Raw genomic sequence first — 22,968 nt, forward strand, 5'->3', positions numbered from 1 at the left:
AGGAGGGTCGGGGCGGCCTCCACTCACCAGGCAGGCCCACCTACACAGGAAGGCCACGGCCTGAGGGCCATTAGGAGGTGCTCGGGGCCCATCCGGCGCCCTCCCACCTCCCGGGTTCAGTCACTACTCATGTGGGGGGTGGGGGGGCACCACGAACCAGGCCGGCGGACCCCTGACACGCCTCAGGGTCCGAACGGGCCACATGGCCCAGGCCTCACCCACGCACCCCGCCCTGTGAGCCTCCCCAACTGCGCAGCCCAGGCCTCACCCACCGGCGCCCCCCACCAGCGCCCCCTTACCTGCCTGGCGGCGGCAGCGGGATCAAACACAAGCGGCGGCCCGGACCCCAGGCCGTGTTCCTGCTCGGGGAGCCGGTCCAGGAGCACCCGGCTCCCGCCAGCTTCCTCGCGCTCTGCGCCGGTTCCGTCATCCCAGCGTGCGCGTCCATGTGCGTGCGCGCCCCTCCTCCTCGCTCCCGCCGCGGGGACCCGCGGCCGGGGCTCCTGCTGTACGGGACTTGGCAACTGAAGCCTGGAGGAGCCGGGTGTGCCCGGTGGAGGGGCAGAGCCATCCCTCCCACCTACCGCCAGCCCAGGCCGGGTTCTCATTCCCAAAACGTCCCCACTCCTCCACCAACTGGTCCGGGCACCCAACTAGAACCACCACCGGCCAGGGCCAGGCCACACCTATCAGCCCTACTCCCACTGCTTGCCTCCACCGCCACCCCAGCCCCATCACTGCCCCCTCAACGCTTAATTCTGTATTTTTATAGACATAAACTTCTTATTAGGCCAGTGGCCTTCACGTTGGAGCACACCTCGGGGTTCACAGAGACTGCGCAGGGCACGTGGGCACAGGTAATATGGGAGACAGGATTTCCAGATCTCCATTTCCCACGTGTGTTCCTCCTTAAAGCAGACCCGTGACATTAGGCTGTCCTCTGTCTGCTAGCCTTTCATGGGAACTTTTTTCACACTCGAATAAAAGCAACGCCAGTTCATCTTAATCGTCTGCACTACCACTGTCCCCACAACGTAAGGACAATGATCCAATGTGAAGTATGGATGTTGATATTGGTGTAGTCAGTCTGATGAGCAGTAAACACTTCTGTAGATTACGTGATTTCCATTTTTTTTGCTTTCAACAAAACTGAAGGGGGACCTAATGATATTGTTTTCTGAATTTACAATAACAGTAGTAATTAATATTATCATTATATATTATTTTTAAAATCACATAGCTATCACCAAAATAAAGTTATAGTAGTGATAGTTTATTACTTTATAAGTAATACTTTATTGTTGTTTTTTTTTGATGATAGGTCTCTGTGTGATTTTTTTACCTCTGTCTTGGAGGGGATATAGAAGAATTCTGTTACAGTGTTGTAAAATATCTCTTTCTTGCCATCTCTAGTTTTTATAAAAACCAGCTCTCTTAGCACCTATGTTTTTAAAAAGGAACATTGAAATAAAATTTGATGTTAAACTACGTCATTCCAGAAACAAGAAAAAGTCATCCTGTGTGTGAACTAATTCTTAAATGTCTTGCCCCTATATTGGGATGCACTTCAAATAAAATTTTACTTTCACATTTAGTAAACTAACAAATTCATAATATATTTCACATTTTGATCAATGTGTACCAAAATGAAACTCAATCTAAGAAATTATTTAATAGAGGATTGTGTTGCTTAAAATTTTAAAGTGAATTTATGTACAGATTTTTGTTGTAGAAACTTACATAAAATATAATATTACATGAGTAAAACTTTGGGACAAATGGAATGAATATATGGTTTGAAGTTTAAAAATGAATGATATACAATCTCTGACTATTAAAAAAATCTCACTCTTTTTTAGTGTATGATGGTGAGTTCAAATCACTATCACTTTAAGATCCTTGTATTCAGAAAAGGAGAAATATGATTAAGCAACTGATAGTGAAATATGCTAAACATTACACCCTTAAGCTTATATTCAATGATTTTAGGTATCAATTAAAAATATACTAGTGAATACTTGCTGTTTATAAATTATCTTAGGTGTTAAGGAAGCAAGGATGTTTGAAAATCACTGGGTTGGGGATTGCAGGTTTTTTAATTTGGATATTTTATAATCACCTCTGGAAAAAAATGTGCATGTTTTTCATAAACATGTAACTTGCAAGGCCCTAAGCTGCCGTTTATACGCATCTGGTCACACAGACACCAGACATTCACCATCTGCCTTATTATGTTTGGTCTATTTCCTGTGCTTATTCAGGTACTCCTCTTGATTTAAAGATGACAAATGAATGCTATTTCTATCAGTTACAGTAATTTAAAATATTTCCTCAGCAAGACAAGATCTGGCATTCTGGGGTGTTTTGTATACTATACTAATAAGTTCTAAATGTTCCCCCTTATACTTGCCTATTTCCTTTCTGCAGGTAACAGAAACGAAAATAAGCTCTGTCCTGAACTTCCCAGCTGTCATGAGAGAGTCGGTAAGTAAGAATATCTGTTTTGAAAATGATTCATAACCATCTTCTAATCACAAAACTCCTAATCTGGCAGGTTGTGGAAGTATCTGGGAAACTGTTCAGCAGCCCTTGCTTGAGTTATAGGCTAGCCACCTTGTTTTGAGAAGAACTTCATTTAAAACATGCTATGCACAGTTAGATGCTGAACTTGAGGAGTCAACAGGCTGAACTTGCTGGGAGGTGCCCGCTGCCCCAAGGGCCCAGGGACTTTGGCCACAGTGCGCAGAGGCTGTGAACCACCTGTAAAGGCCCGGGAACTGGAGTTCCTTTCCTCAGACTTGTCTGAAGTCTGCACCTGCAGTCCAGGTGCCTCAAACATATTAGAAATACCTTTTTAAAGGCAAAGAGGGAAAATGTTTAGTAGTAAGAAACAAAACCCTAAGTGGGCTCTGGAGACAGAGGCTCACACTCACACCCTGTACTTCCATTCACTGAAGATACCGTTTCCCCTCATGGTTGGTCAGTTGGTTGGATTTTATTTCTATATTTGAAGGGTTAGGACAAGTTGTACAAACTATAGGTATCAGGTTAATATTAATATTAATTTATTTTAGTCCTTTCTCAAAATACAAAGGATTTTGAAGAAAATGAAAGAGAAGATTTAAAGTCTATTTTAAAGATAAATCTTACTTTCCATTACCGTGTTTAAAAAAAAAAAAAAGCAGCTGTGAAAGCAGTTAAAACTCTTACCAGGGATGTCCTTACACCCTGATCCATTATCCTTGTGGAGAGAAGCCACAAGCCACGGGCCTGAGGCCCAAGGGGAAAACCCCCCAGTGCAGGATGCCCAGCCCCCCACAGGCCAGTTCCCCAGCCTGCCCCAGGCCCGCAGACAGGCTGCGTGACCATCATTCTCGAGATGTGTACACGTTTGCTTTGCACTTTTGGAAGCTCGAACCATGTCCTCGGGTCTCCCAGAGGGACACAGCGAGCGCTGGAAGCCCTGGTCTCTGGGCTTGGTACTTGAGCCTGTGCCTCCTCCGTCAGCATCTGCCCCGGCCTCTCACCTGCCCTGTGACCATCCATGGGAACATGGCAGCTCCGTGTTGGGGGCTGTCCTGGCTGCGTGGGGCTGAGCAGCACCTGTGGACTAAGTCTACCTGGGGCCAGTAGTGGCAACCATAAATGGCCCGGACTTTGCCTTTTGAGAACCCCCCCGGTCTGGTGTCCTCCACGGGTGGCCTGTCTGGCTCGCTCAGCATGACACTCGCAATCCTACAGAGGATGTGGCCCCACGTGGCCTGGGTGGAATGTGGGTACCGGGATCAAGTTGCCTACCCAGCTTATCACTGCAGTAAATGTGAAACAACCCCAAAGCTATGTTCTTACCTCTGGTTGCTTCTTGAAGGGGAACTTCCAAAGGCTGAGATCCTTCTTCCGAGTCTGGGGCCAGATGTGTTGGCTGCACGTGGGTTACACTATGCAGGCTCCACCAAGAAGTAAAAAGGCAGCAGAGTCCCGTGGACCCAGCCTTGGTAGTTACCAGCCTTAAAGCAGCTGCCAGTCACCGAAGCTGATTGTGAACTGCCTCCTGTTAAGTATGGCCCTGATTTGGGAGAGAAAAATAACCTCTGTTTAAATTAAACTTGAATATTATGACAAAAATGATCAATTGCTTTATAGATCCCCCAGATTTGGTTTTTTAAGTGCAAGAATGCAAAACTTGAAGTAACATGCATCACTCAGGAGGGCAGGCACCTGTGCATGCGGGCTGCTCAGTGACCCTGTGGGCTGGGCTTCCATGGCCTCCAGGATGGCCTCCCTTCCTGGAAGAACATGTCTCCTTGGCTCATCAGTTTTTAATGAATCATTTTGTGGACATTAAACATCTCCTATGGAAGTTATCCCTAATATTCACAGTAAAGAGGAGCTTTACAGCATCCCAGCTCACTGAAGACAAAGCTAGCGGCAGGCATGGCACCTAGTGGCTTATGAGCTGTCCCCTTCTGGGAGTACCTGCCTTCACTTAGGCCAGGCTCCCTGCTTTGTTTCCAGGTGGATGAACTTTCCCAACAGACTAAACTCCTGACTCCTAGACTCGCCCCCTGGGAGGTGGGGGTTTTGCCTGACGAGTCAGCTGGGTGAGGCGTCTGGCACACCCACGTCTGCTGTCTTAGCCACATCCCTCCCCAGCTCTGCCAGCATGAGCCCCCGCGTCAGCCTCGGTCTGGCTCCAGCCTGGATGGAAAGAGGGGCCTCCTCCATCCCAGCAGCGCTGCCCCCTCCTCACACCTGTCCATCTCTTTACTGCTTTACCCTTGTCTCATCTGGAGACGACAGTTAGAGCAAATTAGAGGGCAGGGAGTGAATCAAGTCTGCGATCCCCTCTGCCTTTTCTCTTCCTCGGTTCCTAATATCTTTTCTCCTCTAATTATTCATCATAAAATATATTCCTACAACCACTAGGCAACACTCCAGGTGTCAGTGATCACCAAGGAGCATCAGCATCAGTTGTTACTATTCGCACGGTCTGGATAGCACAGGGATGCAGGGGAATAGACTAATTCCCCTTGAAATTTTGCTCCGTTGAAGCAAAATGCTCTGCTGAATCTTGGCTCTGTCTGTTGAATGCAATTTAAGACATGTGTGGTTGCTGAGGACCCTGGGGTGTAATCTCTATAGCAGTTAAAAGTGCTGGAGACAGACCTCCCAGACTCAGCTCCCAGCCCTGGGACAGATCACTTAACGTTGGCAAGTCTCGGTTTGTATTCTGTGCAGTGTGGACATGTGGGCATGTCCGGCACCCACCACAGTGCCCGCCCAGCTCAGTGGACAGGAGAGACTTACCGTGCACACAGAGAGGGACACCTGTACCCTGCCATCAGCATTCCTACGCATCTTTAATTTTGCAGTTAGTGCTCCAAACAGGGTACGTGTGCGGCAGCTAAGACGGCTGTGGCTTTCAAAATATTCCCCGATGCTCACAAGCACCTTTCACTTGCTGCTTCTCGTTGTCCATCGTGTCTGGGGGACAAGAGGGCAGAGGAGGAACTTGAGGGCTTTCACTAGTTAAGTTCGGTTACTCAAGATTGAGCTCCATAGGGAGGTCATGAGTATAATTATTGATAAGAAAATCATGTTCAGAATGATTTTTCTTCAACATCAACTTGCATTCTTGTGATCTGGTGACAACGTGGCACGGCATGAGGACTGGTCTCAACGTAGTGTGACAGCTACTTTCCCTGGTGCTTAGCAACGACTGTTTATCAGTATATTGGTAGTCATTCAACTGGTTTTGATTTGATCCAGGCTCTGTCAAGTTTTATTCTTTTAGTGAAATACGTTTAGCCTTATTTCTTAAAATTAATAGATTAAAAATAAATACAGTATAAAATATAAAAATATAAAGCACTTCATTTTATGGAAGGACTATTCCGGTAATATTGCTAGTGGGATTAGTTATTATTAAGGTTATTTCTCTGGGAGAACTCAACTACAAGACACGTGCTTTATAGAAAGAGCTATAGCACCATCTTGTGTGAGATACAAATTCAGTGCTTCAGTCAAGGTAGTTTAATTAAAGTGATGACTATTTTTATTTCTTACTGACAGGCCAAGTTCAGTTTATTTTTATTATTATAGTATTATAGGCTCAAATAAGTAACTGGCTTTAGAATTTGGTTATTTATATTTTCTGTATATTTGCTCTTAGATGCAAGCACCCAATGGCCTAATGTATGCACAAAATTGTACAGAACTTGGAAATGCTGGATTCCATGTAGCTGAGGACAAAGAAAGTGTGTTTCTGTGTAATTCTGTAGAATTCTTGTGATGCTACACAGTTTATGGTATTTGATGTCTTTCACTCGTGTTACCCACTCAATTCTCAGGGTATTTCTTCCCAATACAACACCCACAATTCTAGACGCAGTGTTAAAGTTCTTGTTAAATGTGTAGACGTGCTTCTTGATGCACAAATTTGAATTTCGTCTCTGTTTTGAGAGAAGGGATCCAGTAAGTACAGCAGTGAGAACAGCCATAAAAGCCTGGGGGAGGTAAGTGTCTGCAGCTGCAATGGCACGGGCACCGGGGCCGGAGTCCTCAAAGCCAGTGACTGCAGAGCTCAGTGTTCACGTTAAGGCTGTAATGATCCAATCAGGAGCATAAGCATCGACTTTCATCAAATAACTATAGTTTATGGAAACTATCCTGACTATTCTATTAAAACAGGAAAAACTGAGAAATATTATAGATTATTCAAAATTTAAACTCATAACCACAATAATTGCTGAACACATGTTTAAGTACATAATCAAATGCAGTCTGACTTGTGTGGATTTAGGGAATGTTATTACCAAACGTGTGCTCTTCACAATGGGGTGAAATCACAGCCCACGTGCTTCCAAGGCGTCCGCACACCAAGCCCCGAGTTGTTCACGGATATCTTACTGACACATGCTTCCAGTTTCCTCATAAAAATGTGCATAATTTAAATACTTTTTCTTATTTTAGGCAATTGAAACCAGCCTACAGAAGTGACAGCACTGTATTCTTTTGAAGGACAACAGCCGGGGGACTTGAATTTTCAAGCTAGAGACAGAATCACAGTTTTATTAAAAACAGACTCACATTTTGATCGGTGGGAAGGAAAGCTTCGAGGTCAAACTGGCATTTTTCCAGCCAACTCTGTTATCATGAATTAAAGTTCATATGATTTCCTTCTCAGAATTGTAAGAAAATTATTTCTACACTCACAGGATTTACTATCCAGTTAAACAATGTTTAATACAAGTTCAAAATCTCTTCTGTTTATTCCATAAATCTTTATCCTGTATGTAAAAGATCTTGTTTTTCTATATATAAATATTTACCTTACATGTCTTTAAATACTTTCCACTAATTTTATTACATATACTATTTAAGAGTTAATGTATTCCAATTCATATGGTCACATTATTTTTGTGTTCATTTTCAAAAACCCATAAACACTTGATTTGGCTTTGTGCCTGATGACTTAAAAGCTTAAAGATGGGGGCATGAATTCTAACTGGGTATTAAGTAATAACTAGAATATTTATTCTTAAAATTATTTCTATACCTTCAAAAATTGCATATATTTGTTTCATGTACATGTATATGAAAGATGCTATTAGAAAGAAATTCAACCACTATTCATTAAAAAAAGCTGAAATCTATTAGTTTTCTTTCTTTGTGAGGTTATGTTCATATGTAGCAGTAGAATAAACTTACGTTGACATGGTTCTGTTGTCCCTAAATAAATGTTTTTAAATGCTAATTTAATGTTTTGATTTTGTTTTTCTTATTTGTGTTTTGTAAAGTAACCAGAGGCCTATGATTGGTCTGCAGGTTAAAACTCACCTCCATGACAGTACTGCTAAATCCTTATTTTTTTGTTTTATTAACATAAATTTGATAAACAAAATTGTAAAAATTTTAAAGGGTCTGTGATTTGAAATACACAGATGTTGTTAAAGGATTCTGAGTTAATGAACACATCCAAAATCTCACATATTTTTTTATGTGATGAGAACCCTTAAGTTCTACTCTCTCAGAAAATTTCAATTATAGAATGCAACATTATAACTGTAGTCTCCACATTGTACATTAGATCCCCAGAACATACTCCTCTTACAAACTAGAAGTTTGTACCCTTGATCAGCATCTCTTAATTTTGCCCACTTCCCAACCCCTGGTCAACACCAATCTGGTCTCTTTCTATGAGTTTGATTGTTTTGAATTCCATTTGAGATCATGCAGTATTTATTTGTCCTTGTCATTTAACATAATCCCCTCAAGTTTCATCCATGTTGTTGGAAATTTCAAGATTTTCTTCCTCTGTGTGTGTGTGTGTGTGTGTGTATAAATAATCTCACATTTTCTTTATCCATTCATCTGTTGATGGACATTTAGGGTTTTCTATATATAACATGCCATCTGTAAACAGAGAAAATCTTACTTCCTCCTTTCCAGTTTGAATGCCCTTTATATCTTCTTCTTGCCTAACTTCTCTGGCCATGGCTTCCAGTACAATGCTGAATAGAACTGGTGAGAATGGATGTCCTGATTGTTCCTGATCCTGGAGGGAAAGCTTTCAGATTGTCACTGTGGAGTATGATGTTAGCTGTGGGCTGGTCAAACATGAGCATGTTGTTTAATCTCCACACATTTGTGAACTTTCCAGTTTCCTTCTTATAACTGATTTCTAGTTTTATACCATTGTGGCCAGAAAAAGATGCTTGATATGATTTCAGTCTTCTTAAATTCCTTAAGATCTATTTTGTGCCTAAAATAGACTCTATCCTGGAGAATGTTCCATGTTCACTTGCGAAGAATGTGTATTCTGCTGCTATTGGATGAAATGTTCTGACATGTTCTTTAAGGCCAGTGTTTCCTTATTGATTTTCTGTCTGGAAGATCTATCCATTGATGAAAGTGGGGTATCAAAGTGTCCCCCCCCCATAATTTTGTATTGCTATTTCTCCTCTTAGGCCTATTAGTATTTGCTTTACATATTTAGCTGCTCCTATGTTGGGCACATAAATATTTGCAAATGTTATAGCCTCTTGTTGAATTGACCCCTTTATTGTTATATGACCTTCTCTGTCTCTTATTATAGTATTTTGATTAAAGTCTATTTTTTCTGATGTAAGTACAGCTACCTCTGCTTTCTTTTGGTTTTCATTTGCGTGGAATAACTTTTTCCATCCTTTCACTTTCAGTCTGCATATGTCTTGAAAGCTGGTGAGTGTTTTGTAGGTAGCATATTGTTGGGTCTTATTTTTTTTAATCCATTTAGCTACTCTGTGTCTTGTGAGTAGAGAATTTAGTCCACTTACACTTGGAAGTAATAATTGATAGGTAAGGACTTACTACTGCCATTTAGTTCACTATTTCTTGGCTGTTTTGTAATTCCTCTGTTCCTCTGTTCCTCTCTTTCTCTGTGATTTGGTAATTTTACGCAGTGCTATTCTTAAATTCCTTTCTCTTTTTGTATATATCTACTGTGTATTTTTGCTTTGTGTTTACCATAAGAATTACAGAAAACATAACAGTCTGTTTTAAGCTGATAACAAATTTTCACACACATTAAAGCTCTGCATTTCTACTCCCCACCCCTGCCATTTTAGGTCTTTAATGTCACAATTTATCTATTTTTACCTGTGTATCCATCAACAAATTATTGTAATTATAGTTACTTCACTGCTTTGTTATTTAACCTTCATACTAGATTTATAAGTGATTTCACCACCAGCAGCATTACAATAGGAAAGTATTCTGAATGGGACTCTATTTTTAATTTTATCGGTGAGTTTTATGCTTTACTATATTTTCCTGTTACTAATTTGCATCATTTCATTTCCTCTTTCTTCTTCAGCTATTGTTTGTCTGTAAAACTCTTTCTCTCTCCTTTAATTCTGGAGGACAGCTTTGCCAGGTAGAGGATTCTTGGTTGACAGTTTTTTCTTTCAGCACTTTGAATGTATATCATCCTGAGAGCTGTCTTCTGGCCCGCAAAATTTCTGCTCAAAAATCCACTGGCAGTCTTATGAACATCCCCGTATCATAATAAGTTGCTTTTGTTTTGCTGCTTTTAAGACTGTCTCCTTGTCTTTAACTTCTGTTGGATTACAATGTGTCTCACTGTGGGATTCTTTAGATGCAGCTTATTTGGAGTTCTGCGCTTCCTGGGTCAGGACGTCTGTTTCTTGCCCCAGTTTAGGGAGGTTTTCACCCTTATTTCTTCGAATAGGCGTTCTGCCTCTTTTCCTCTCTCCTCTCCTCTGGAACCTCTATAATGTCCATGTTCACCTGCTTGGTGGTTCCTGAAAGGCCACTAAGTATCTTCACTCTTCACTCTTTTTCCTTCTTGCTCTCTGCTTGAATAACTTCTACTGCCCCATTTTCAAGTTTGTTGATCATTCCTTTTGCTCAATCTAGTCTACTATTGAACCTCTCAACTGAATTTTTCAGTTCAATTATTTTTATTCTATTTTTCAGTTCTATGACTGCTGTTTTCTACTTTTCAATATTTTCTATCTCTTGTTGAAGTTTTCACTTTGTTCATGCATTGCTTTCTTGAATTAGTGAGCATCTTTATGACTGTTATTTTGAACTCTCTATCAGGTAAATCATTTCTTTTTATTTCATTATTGTGAGTTTCTGGAGATTTAGCTTCTTCTTTTGTTTGGAATCTATTCCCCTGTTTCTTCCTTGACTCTCTGTGTTGGTTTCTGCACATTAGATGAAACCACCGCCTCTCCCAGTCTGGATGGAATGGTCTCCTGCAGGTGTTGAACCCTGGCAGTCAGCCCAGCCTGAGCTCCTGGTTGTCTGTTTAAACCTCAGCCATTGTCCGAACTGCTCTCTTTGTTTTCAGCGGCTCCCAAGACCCATCAGTTTTCCAAAGGGGAAACTCTTAGGCAGCGCCTAAATGTGGGTTGATTGGAAGCTGGATCCTCAGACAGGACTGAGAAGTGTGTAATGAAGGCCTTTCTATAGAGAAACTGGGAGAAGAGTGTTTGTACTTGCTCATTCCATGCTGAGCTGTGGGGTATAGCTGGGGGGTATTCCTGTGTCCGTTTAAAAAGTGCATTTTTGTTTCAGCCCTGTGGGACTCGAGAGTGTAAGTCCTGCAGGATACCAAACCCGGGTGATTGAGGGCCCATCCCTCGAATGGCAGCTGTAAAAGCTGGGGCACTAGTTGTGTGGACAAGCTCCTTCCAGGGAGATGCTTGGTTTTACTATTGGAGTAAACCAGAGGGAGAAGGCGGGGCTCTGGGGAGGGTCACAGCTGGCACCTGGGTGTGTGCTAACTAGATGCTGGGCCCCATGCAGCCCTTTGCAAAGTCTGCAGCCAAACCCCTGCCAGGAAAGTGGAAGCGGGAAGATGGCATTTCTATCTACATCCTCTGAGCTGGGGCCTAAGGGAGTAGCCGAACGGGTGCTGGTGCTCCCACTGGTTCCCTGTTTGCTGCATTCCTGTAGGACTGGTGGACACAGGCCCTGCTTATTTTCAGAGGTCAGTGACATGGGAGCTTGTCCCTTGGATGGAAGCTTTAGTTAAAATTGGGGGGGGGGGCGGTGCTAGTTGTTCAGTTTAGATCCCTCACTCCACAGGGAGAAGCTGGGAGTTGGGGGTCCCCTCAATTGCAGGGCACTGCGCTGGGGGTGGGGTTTATGGGGAGGATGTGCCTTTCCTACCCCTTCTGATGTGGATGTTTTCTGTTACTTGATGTGTAGGAACCACTGCGCCAGGCTCTGGGTTTCTCTCAGAGGCAATTGCTGCATGAAAAGCCATGTACTCTGTGCCTCTGTGGTAGAAGGGAAATTCGGGAGCCTCCAAGTTACCATCTTTGTCCTTCTAACTTCTTTCTTGAACTCTGGACCCACATCTCCAACTGTGCATTTGGCAGCTCTATTTGGACGTGTAATAGCTCCTCAAACCCTGCTCGTCTGAGGTAAAGCTCGCCCTTGCTTCCCCGCCCCTAAAGCCTGCCCCTCCCGTGGTGCCCCTCTTCAGCGACTGGAAATCCCACTTGTTACTGAGTCCAAATTCATTCTGCTTGCTGCACAACAGGCCAGTAAGTCTGGAGATGAGGTGCTGGGGCAAGGAATAGCAACTTTACTTGGAAAGCTGGCCGACCGAGAGGATGATAGACTGTCTTGGAAAACCATCCTACTCCAGTCAGAATACGGTCTCCTTTTACACAGAAAAACAGGGGAGGCGTTGTGGATGGTTGTTGCAAACTTCTTGCCACAGGAAGCCTTTGTTCCTGCAGCTGTCCATGTGGGTCAGGCCTTGGTGTCCCTGTAAGCTTTCAACAAAACAAAGGTTGTTTTCTGTTTGGCAACTTGCCATCTCCACAGAAGTGCAGGAGTGCTAACATCCTTAAAGGTCAGAGCCCCGAGAATAGGCTCTCCTGTACATTTCAGGCTAAAGGCAACACTGTTTTACAAAAGGTGCAGAGCTGGCCAGGCTAAGCCTGGAAAACTGCAGTGGTTAAAGTCACAGGAACACATCTAATATGGAGTCAGATTTGTTCTTTTCCATTACAGAGGGACACACTGAGAGCCTCCTGGCGATTGGCCGGAGGCATGGCCTGCTGAGAGCAGTCTGGCAATCGGTCAGAAGGGCCGCGGGGGTCACAGGGAGGCATCATGATGCACCACGGGCAGTTATAAAAGCCGGGGCCGCTGCCGAGGTCAGCCATAGCAGAGATGGCCTTTCTGGTTCTCTTTCTGCTTGTGGCCGCGTCCTCAACTGCCTTCTCCACTCCCACCTCTGCCGCACTCCATGCCCAATCCTCTTGCTCCAGGACCCTCACCCACACTGTGTACCCCACTTTAATGCCTGGATCCACCTTTGGGCCCCTCTGCTGGCGGCAAGTCTGCGTACCCACACCCGGTGCCCCTTGCACCGGCATGGGCTGGCCTGGCTCCTCTCCTTCTGGTTCCAGCCCCGCGGTAGGGGATCAGGCTCCGAGAACAGGAGCACAGCAGACCCCTGCCCATCCTGGGAGCGCCCCTTCCAGGCCTCTGGCGTCCCAACAGAGCATCCAACAGGCCAGCCAAGAGCCCACGAGGAGAAATTAGAGAGAGGGCAGCCACAGACCCCCATGCCGCACTCCCCAGGACCCCGTCGAACTGTGCTGTGGGTATCCAGCCTCAATCTTTCCATGGCTGCCTTCTGCCTGTGGCTGTCAGCACCTCTGCCAGGCCCAGGTCAGCTGGCAGGAAGAGGCTGCTACATGGTGGAAGAGGAAGACATCCTGCCAGGCCTCATGCATGCTGTTCCCATGCTGCCCTCCAGGCATATGAACCCAGAGGCTGCAGAGGGTGAGGAGAGGGGCCCCAGAAAGCTCAGATCACCTCCTGGTAACCTTGGCCCTGGCTCCCTCCGTGACTCCCAGCACCAACCGTCACGAAGGGAAGAACCACCAGCCCAGCCTGCCCTACAGCCAGCCAGCCAGACCGGAGGCCGGGTAATGGAGCAGCAAAAGCAACCTGGACCCACAGGGCATCCTGACCGTGACCGCCATATGAAAGACCTGAGGCCACCAGCTCAGGCCAGACTCCATCTGCAGCTGCTGTGGCCGGAGCAGTGGCGTCAGTGGCTGACGAAGGAGGCGACGGCGGCCTTTGGCAAGGGCAGGCCTGGGACTCTTCAGAGTGTGGTCCTCCTCCTGATGGGTCACTGGGCCGAGGTGCTGGCGGGCCCCTGGCCTGGGACCACATTCCACCTGACGTCCTGGTTCTATAACACCTTTGGGATCCTTTGCCTCTTAACAGTCATCTTGTGGAGGAGAAAGGTGCCAGCAGAACAGGAGCCGCGGGTCGTGGCAGGGAGGGAAGGGCGTGGGCACATCCCAGGGTAGCCCCCGGCCCTGAGCATAGAGGAGTCCTTGGCTGAGCTCCAGAGGCTGCAGGAGAGGTATTATAAGTTGGAGAAGGAAGTGGAGGCCTTGCAGCAGCAGGAGGAGTGGTGCAAGCAGGAGGCTGAGGTCCTTGCAATAGGGTCTTGGAGTGTTTGCTCAGTGAGGCGTCTTAAGTTTTCCCTCGGCAGCAGGGGGTGCACTCGGGTGGGGGGGGTGAGTTGGGGGGAAAGGGGGTAGGGGGCATGGGAGGAGAGCTTCCCATGTATGTGAATTCTCAATAGTGTGTTGGAATGCAAAACAAGTGTCCACGAGTGATGGTGGCCCCGGGGACCACATCACACGGAGTCCTCACACCCTTCAGCGGGCTAGTGTCCACTGGGCAGGTGCCTCTGTGGCTCTGAACTATGGAGAGCCAGCACCACGACACCCTGCCCGACCTGCTGGTGCCAGGGCTCAGCGGGGTCCCTTCAGATGGAAAGAAACCAGGCAGAGGGTCTGCTCCTGCTGTTTCTCAAAAGACCACTTCCAGCCTGAGACAGCCAGTTTGTGGCAAAACTCAGGTTTGCACCTGACGTTCTGGCTCTGACCTCCAGCCACGGCGGCAGTGTCCCTCCACCCCAGGGTCCTGCGTGGGGCAGGCCTTTGATGATCGATCACGGGGGAGGGACCAGAGGCGGGAGCTCTACTCTCTGCTGCTGGGTGGGAGCACGGGGAGAGGGGGCACAGACAGCTGACCACTTGCTCAGAGCCACAGAAGCCCTACAGGACTGGGGGTGGACTTGCTCTGGCTGCTCTAGGTTGGAGTAGCGGGGCTGGGTGGACAGAGCAAGGCAGAGCAGCTTTCAGGTGGGAACTGGGAGACCGGAGGGTGCTGGTGGATGTGGAGGGAAGTGGCAGCTTCCAAGAGGCAGAGCTGAGCGTCGGTGATGAGTAGGGCACTGAGGGCTGCGGGGCAGGGTGGGATCCATCTCCCAGGAGCCACCCCAGCAGAGTCCCCTCTCACGTCCTCGACCAGCTGCAAGACCAAAGAGCAACCGAGTCAGTGTTCTCTGATCCCGAGGGGGCAACACGGCCCATCTGGCCGGGCGCTCCACACAGCAGGGCCTGACATAAACTTGAGGTTGGTCACAATTTTATCATCTACTAGTTTATTTTAAAGGGCCAAACTCTTTCTCTCCTGAACACTTTCAAGCCTATTTTGAACCACATAGTTATTTCTTTGTAGAGATATCCACAGACAAATCCTCTGTTAATGTCACCTTGTTTAACATTATTTTAAGAGTTTTTTTCTCCTTTTCTCACGGATATTTATAGGTAAATAAATTAAAAGAATCAGATTTTCACAAAAGCTGTCTAAGCATGTTTTCAGAAGTCTAAGAGACACACATACCCTTTTATAAAAGTGTGTTCCCCGTTAATCTATCCCTTATATCTACAATCTACTATTAGGAATTAAATTATTTTCTTTTGAGTCTTCTTCCTATTAAAATGCAATCAAGAGAAGCAGTGTACCAGTGTACTATAGAAGTAAACAGCCTCAAAATCTCAGTGACTTAAATAACCAAAGTTTATAACCTCTCATACTATATGTTCAGTGTGGGTCAGCAGCCAACTCTGCTCCACATGGTAACTTCTGCATCATCTTATAATGCTGCCGTCCCCACATGAGATGCTTCAAGGGTCACAGAAGGAAACACACAAAACAGGAAATGTCTCAAATCTGCAATTAAAAGCTCCGCCTAAAACCCACTGGCCGAAACGTGTCAACAAATGCAAAAGATCCAAGCAGTGTGATCTTCCCACACATACAGAAGGAAAAGAGAACATGAGAACTTGTGAGCAAAAGATGAAAACACCTTATAGGCTAGGATATGTTACCTTTTCTTTCCCAAATGACAGCCAAGTCCTGTAAACAAAACTAGCTAAAGAAATTTGGCAGAGCAAATTACCGCCATGAAAATTGTAGTGAAATGTTGGTGGGAATGTAAACTGGGGTGGCCACTATACAGAACAGTACAGAGGTCCCTTTAAAAACTAAAAACAAACTTACCATATGATCCAGCAATCCCACTCCTGGCCATATATCCAGAGGAAACTCTAATTCAAAAAGACACATGAACCCCAGTGTTGACAGCAGCACTATTTACAACAGCCAAGACATGGAAGCAACCTAAGTGTCCATCAACAGATGACTGGACAAAGAAGATGTGGCATATATATATACAATGGGAAACTACTCAGCCATAAAAAAGAATGAAATAATGCCATTTGCAGCAACATGGGTGGACCTAGAGACTATCATATTAAGTGAAGTCTAAGTCAGAGAGAGAAAGAGAAGTCATATGATTATCAGTTATAGGTGGAACCTTTAAAAAATGATACAAATGACCTTATTTACAAAACAGGAATAGACTCAAAGACACTGAAAACAAACTTACAGTTACCAAAGAGGAGAGCAGCAGGGGGGGATGATAAATTAATTTTGGGATTACATATACACACTACTATATATACAATATATAAACAACAAAGACCTACTGTGTAGCACAGGGAACTATATTCAATAACTTCTAATAACCTATAATGGAAAAGAATCTGAAAACAACATACATATATATTATGTATAACTGAATCACTTTGTTGTACACCTGAAACTAACACAACATTGTAAATCAACTATACTTCAATTAAAAACAAAAGCTGGAAAAATAACATATGAGATCGCTCATATGTGGAAACTAAAAAAAAAAAAAAGCACAAATACAAAACAGAAATAGACTCACAGACATAGAATACAAACTTGTGGTTGCCAAGGGGGTAGGGGGTGGGAAGAGATACACTGGGATTTCAAAATTGTACAATAGATAAACAAGATTATGCTGTATAGCACAGGGAAATATACACAAGATCTTATGGTAGCTCACAGAGAAAAAAATGTGACAATGAATATATATATGTTCATGTATAACTGAAAAATTGTGCTGTACACTGGAATTACACACAACATTGTAAAATGATTATAAATCAATAAAAATGTTAAAAAACAAAAACAACAAAAACTGTAGTGAGACAGACTGAGGAAAACAATGTCTCATGGTTTCATCTTTTAAAAATATAAATCATATCATGTCACTTTCTTTCTTAAAACCCTCTGAGAGCTTCCCATTACTTAAATTCCAAATTCTTCACCACAGTCCACAAGGCACTACCTCAACTAGCTCTGGCCCAGCTCTTTCAACACTCTGCCCTCGGCACTGACTAACAGGCCCAGAAGAGGTAACAATTACAGCTGATGTTCCTTCTCCTAAGAGAACTTCAGAACGAATTACATCCTGTTATTTCCTCCCTGTCAACTTAATCACTACCAGAAAACTCTCTAGATCATCCTTCATTACCACCGAGTGATCTGTCATCTTCAAAATCCTCTGAAAATTCTCAGCACACCTGTCCTTCACATATTTCTGATCCTGGAGAGGAGGCAGGTACCCTCCTGCCTCTCCACTGCCTTTTTTTTTTTTAATTCACGAGATAGTCAGTAGAGTAACATTTGTTGATGGTCTACTTACACCAAGACTGCAAAAAACGCTGCAGATAAATGGGTGAAAAGTCATGCTTCTACACTCAAGGCCCTTATAACCAGTAGGAGACCTCATGGTAAGTATTATAGCAGAAATACACCAACGCAATCAAAAGGGAGAGGACAGAGCAGATACTACCACCTGGAGAAGTTAGGGAGCATCTCATATATGTATTCTCTTATCCTTAATTCTCTTCCATTCTTTTGTCATATTCCCATTCATTATTATACAATGGATGATATTAAAACTAATTATCTTATTGGAGAGGGAAGAGAAATTTAATATTTCTTTTTCCTTTTTAAAAAAAATTTTTGAAGTGCAGTTGATTTACAATGTCAGTTTCAGGTATACAGCAAAGCGATTCAGTTATACATACACATACATGTTTTGTTTTCTTTTCAGATTCTTTTCCATTCTCTCCATTGTCCTTTATTTTCAAAACCTGTAATTCCGTTAAAGCACATGTCATCAGATTGTTTCACTCCTTGTTCAACTACTCCCTCAGGTATCTTGTTGGTTCACTGATAAATTTAGCAACTGGCTTACCCCAACTCTACCACTTACTCCTGGTTTGATTGTTTGGTGACTTGAATAGCTACAGAGATTGATGCACTGAACCAGTGTGATGTTCTGTGGGCTGGTGAACTCAGCTTGGCTCAGCTGGCTGGCTCTACTTCAAGCTGTGGGTCTGTTCACGACACTGAGGACAAGAGGACCTAAGAAACAAGTAGCTGGATTCCATGGTAAGACACACGCTTGCCCAGGGGAAGAAGATAAATTCCAAGACACTGTCATTCACTGCTTCCTCAGTGAAGTTTCTGGGATTCCGGGTGTCTAAGGGCATATCAAGGTATACCTTCAAATTAGAATAAAAATTACTACATTTTGTACCTCCTAAGAGGAATCAAAAAGTACAATACACTACATTGATGAGATAACATACACCAAATTGGTGACTGCTGTTCTGGCCCACGTACTAAGTAATCCATAAAACTGCTCATAATAAGGGAAAGCTCTCCAGATGGCCCAGACTTTGATGCAAGCAGAGTCCTTATGACTCTGGATTTCAAAGTATTCAAAGTGTCGGTGGGAGATCAGGACACAGTGTAGAATTTGTGGCATGCTCCCATAGGTAAGTCTGAATACAAACCCCCTAAGATAAATCCACACCATCTTTAGCAATTAACTTGCTGTTCTGAGAAATAAGTGTTTTGCTTGTTACTGGGCCTGGCACAGACTGAATGTCTATTCATGGGGCAAGCTAAAAACATGCACCTTGAACTACTCATCATGAACTGAGTGAATATTTTTCAAAGTCATAAAAATAGAAGTGTCTGAAAATGCCCCAGCTTCAAGTGGAAGTGAGACATAGGAGATGAAGCTCATGCAGACCCTTCAAGGCAGAAGCAACGTGCACAGGCAGAAGGCTCGCACTCCTGATGTATTAACTCTTCCTCTGGTGCCTCTCCTACCTCAAACCACACCTGTAACTTCATGTTTGGTGGGGGTCAGGGAGGCGGGTTCCCAATGACTAATGGACTAGGGAAGAGAAAATAAAGCCTTCTTTACAAATGGCTCTGTGCCATATACTGACATGAGCCAGAGGTGGACTAGCATGGTGTTACAACACCAATGAGGCACGGCCATGAACAGTAGTTGGGAAGGGAAATCATCCCACCAGCAGAACTTTGATATTAACAGTTGTCACTCTGTCTGGAAGGAGAGATGTCTAGAGGGTTAGACCTATACCATTCAGTGCTTAGAAGATAATGGTTTGTCTATATAATCAGAGACTTGGAATGAAAAAAAAAGTTGGAGGATTGGTTAACCAGGAGGTTTGGGGCAGAGGAACAAGGATGGACCTCTCACAGTGTGACTGAAGCTGAGGACACTTGTAATACCTTATGACTGAGTGCTTGCTGTAAGTCTCCTTCAGCAAACACACACATCCACCACGCACATCTATCAGAAACTTGGTAGACTTTTCCTTTTCAGGGCACAGAAGACTAAAGTGAAGGGAAAGGGGCTAATGGGGAAAACGCTAAACCCTCTACATAGCTCGTGTTACCTGACCAATGTAAGATTACCATGGCAACAGAAGGCAAATGGCCTCCTACACCTTGTTCTTTAGGAGGCATATGGTGTTAGGAACATTAAACAAATAATTAAGGTATGTCGTCCAGCATTATGCACAATATAATGAAGGTGTGTTGTGTAGTGTTATGCGTAGCACATGGTAAATGGCTCAAAAAATATACTGTTCTAGTTCCCACGATTATTTTTCATCGTTGTCATTACTCCAACTTCCACGAGGCTTTTGAACTATACTGATGCTCTCCTGCTAACTTCCTCAGCATCTCTTTGGACTTCTTCCCCAGTCCCTTATTAAAAGTTCAATTCCAGAGTTCTCAGCAAATAGGGTTCACTGGCACGCTCTGAATGGGGGTCTCCTGGGATCTTTCTCTCCTTCCTCATCTGATTATGCTGAGGTCTCCCCAGAACAGAATATTTAAAATATGCTTCCATCTGGTGTAAAATCAGAAGCAGCACATATCCAGGCTCTGATGAGTCAGAATGGAGGAAACAAGACTTTGAAGGGAGGGTGGTTTCTATTATCACTACCATAAACACATTTAACTTAAATAAATCACATCTCAAAGGATTACCTGCTGGCTGGGGGGCATTTTACATTTAATGTGGAGATAACAAGTGGCAAATGACAGCTAAGCTGATATACAGCAGGAGGAGTAGGAGCTTTTCTACCAAATTGTCATAAGTTTGTGAACTTTTGAGATGAATTAGGTCAGTAAGTAGCAGTGGGAAAGCAGACAAGTTCAGTTTTATGCCACCTTTCCTCCACATCTGACTTCTAAACTGCGATTCATTCCATAGAGGTGCACGGGTAAAACCCTACAGAACTTGCCCTGAAAGCCAAGTGTAAGTATATTCTCAGCTTCTAGTTAAATCAGTGTTACCTGTTTGTGATTATAGAGCATGAAATTATATTACTGTGATTTTTCTTAATTAAAAAGTAACTCACGCTTGTTTTACAGTATTCATGGAATACAGACAAATAGAAAGTAAAAAGAGACAGCTCCCCTTATGTCCTCCACTTCCTCATCTAACTCCATAAAAGCAATACTGAAAATTTCTCCAGATCTATGTGATTACGCACATAAAAATATAGTTTTAGAGCATGTATGATATATACTTTTCAACCTAAATGGGATAATACACTACTGTTCGGCAGCTTGCTTTATTCACTTAGCAATATATCAAATACATCTTTCCAAGTGAGTTCACATAAATATTTCCCATTTATTTGTATTGGTGTATTGCATTTTATAGTTTGGATGTGCCAAAGTTATTTAGTCACTTCCACATTGACGGAAATTTTAATTGTTTCCAAATTTTTACATTTATAAACAAGGCTATAATGAACATCCTTGTAAAATGATTGAAACAGAATTATCATAGAATTTATATAGAATATGGATGTGAAATTTTGAATGATAACATACATCTGTTCACCAAAGACCATCAATTAATGACCAGGAAGTGCAAGAACCTGGACATTCAGGTACTGGATGACATTTTCAGGTTCCACACATCCTGTGATTGGGACATTCTTAGGGACAATGGCAAAGATGGCTCTCTGGTGTTCCAGATAGGCACATGGGCCAGGGATATATGGAGCGGGGCTAAGGATTTCTTTATTTCAGGAAACTTAAAAGATCAGAACAATATGAAAATGCCTAATTGATTCTAAAATTCAAAGCTTCTTTCTTGGAATGAATGCCAACATTTCTGAAAAAGAATATTATGACCACATAATCTGGTAGCCCACTTCCTGGTTCTGTGTTTGGGCTGTACCTGTATCTTATGGAAAGTGACTCAGCCCATCAAGGGAGCTTAGAGAGCACAGATGGAGGAGTCCAGGTACAAATGAACACCTCCCTCTAAGTGTCAGGGGTAAGAATTTAAAGTAGTTCCTGAAAGCCCCTCCTGAAATCATGTGCTCTCTGAGGTTTCTCTTTCCATCAGTGACAGGTCAGCATTATGAAAACAAAGCATGAAGGAGTTCTGTGCCCAAACAAACTTTACATGCATTAAGTCATTTAAAAATTATTGTATTCCCCTCACCCTCAGTAACACATAACAGAAATACAGATTTTTATTTTGGGGGGATAGAGGAGCACCAACTATGAACAAAGAAAATCTCAAAATACAGCCTTGCTAACAGAGGCCTGGCTCTCAGCCCCTAAAATCTCACCAGAGACGACATGACTCATTGATCATTCATCAGTGGAAGAGAGAAGGGAAGTGGTAACATCAATTTATAGATTGAAGAGACTTTACCCTAGACTAACTCTTGAAAGTTCCTATTCATTGTCAGACAAAAAAAGCTAGGAAAATGCACAGTTTATATGGTTGACTTTCAAGGACAAAGGGTAAACAGAGAACAAAATGGGGGGAGGGGGTAAAAGAAAGAGAAGGGCACCACCTTTTTTCATTTATTTAATAACCATGTATTTTGATTATACTGTGTGTTTTTGCCAATGTTACTGGGGACTAAAAGAACATCAAAAGAGAAAGAATGTATTTATGAAGAGCCTGGCATAAAACCAACACTACAGTCATTCAGCAGGTGTTGGTTCTCTTGCCCTTCCTCTGCATTTAAGGAACTCACAGTCTGTTTTGGGGAAAGGTGACATATACACAGAAAACAGAAAATGGTCAATGCCTGAAAAGAATGCATCCTATGTGTTAATTCTTATCTTAGAATCAGACATCTCTCTGCATTTATTCTGTGTCACAGATTTTCAGATACTCATTTTGATGTAAAAATTCCACACAGAGTGCAGCCAGTCTGGAAGGCAGTATGGTGGTATCCAGCAAAACTGAAAATAGAATTATCATAGGATCCAGCAAGATATGCTGCTGGGTATACACCCGAAAGAAATGAAAGTAGAATTTTGAAGATATATTTGCACACCCATGTTTACAGCAGCATTTTCACAATAATCAAGTGATGGAAGCAACCCAAACATCCACTACAGATAAATAGGCAGACAAATGTAATATATATGTACAATGGAATATTATTTAACCTTAAAAAGGGGGGAAATCCTATCACATGGTACAAGATAGATTAACCTTGAGAACATTATGCTAAGCAAAATAAGCCAGTCACAAAAAGACAAGTACATAAGTTATCTGCTGAAAACGGCTTTGAGAACTTGAGAATTGTGGAGAAGTTTAAACAGAAGTTAAGTAATTTTTATTACAAATTTACGGTAAAATGTATAATAAAAAGATGTAAATATTCAGAAACCTGTTCCTTATCAATAAGCAAAAACTAATTACATGAATTCTCAAAGTATGGTATAAATAGCCCCCTAATCATTCAAGTTATTCATGAGAAATTTGTAAGTAAGGCTTGCAACTTTTGATTCCAGTTATATTTTTCTAGCCAGAGAATATCACATACTTATTAATATAATAGACATGGATACGGAAGAAAATTATAGCAG

The 22,968-nt window shown here is 43.2% G+C and overlaps 1 long non-coding RNA gene across 3 annotated transcripts; it reads left to right on the forward strand.

The window, feature by feature from the left end:
• Nucleotides 1–300: 300 nt before the first annotated feature.
• On the forward strand, nt 301–7,756 carry LOC140700046 (uncharacterized). 3 transcript variants are annotated; one of them, XR_012078263.1, is made up of 4 exons: nt 301–857; nt 952–1,034; nt 2,428–2,484; nt 6,973–7,756. It is a non-coding gene; the product is annotated as an uncharacterized lncRNA (long non-coding RNA). The 3 variants fall into 3 exon arrangements; XR_012078262.1 differs by having other exon boundaries at nt 305–1,034; XR_012078261.1 differs by lacking the exon at nt 952–1,034 and having other exon boundaries at nt 309–857.
• Nucleotides 7,757–22,968: the final 15,212 nt, after the last annotated feature.

Source organism: Vicugna pacos, chromosome 12 (assembly GCF_048564905.1).
Source record: "Vicugna pacos chromosome 12, VicPac4, whole genome shotgun sequence".
NCBI lineage: Eukaryota > Metazoa > Chordata > Mammalia > Artiodactyla > Camelidae > Vicugna > Vicugna pacos.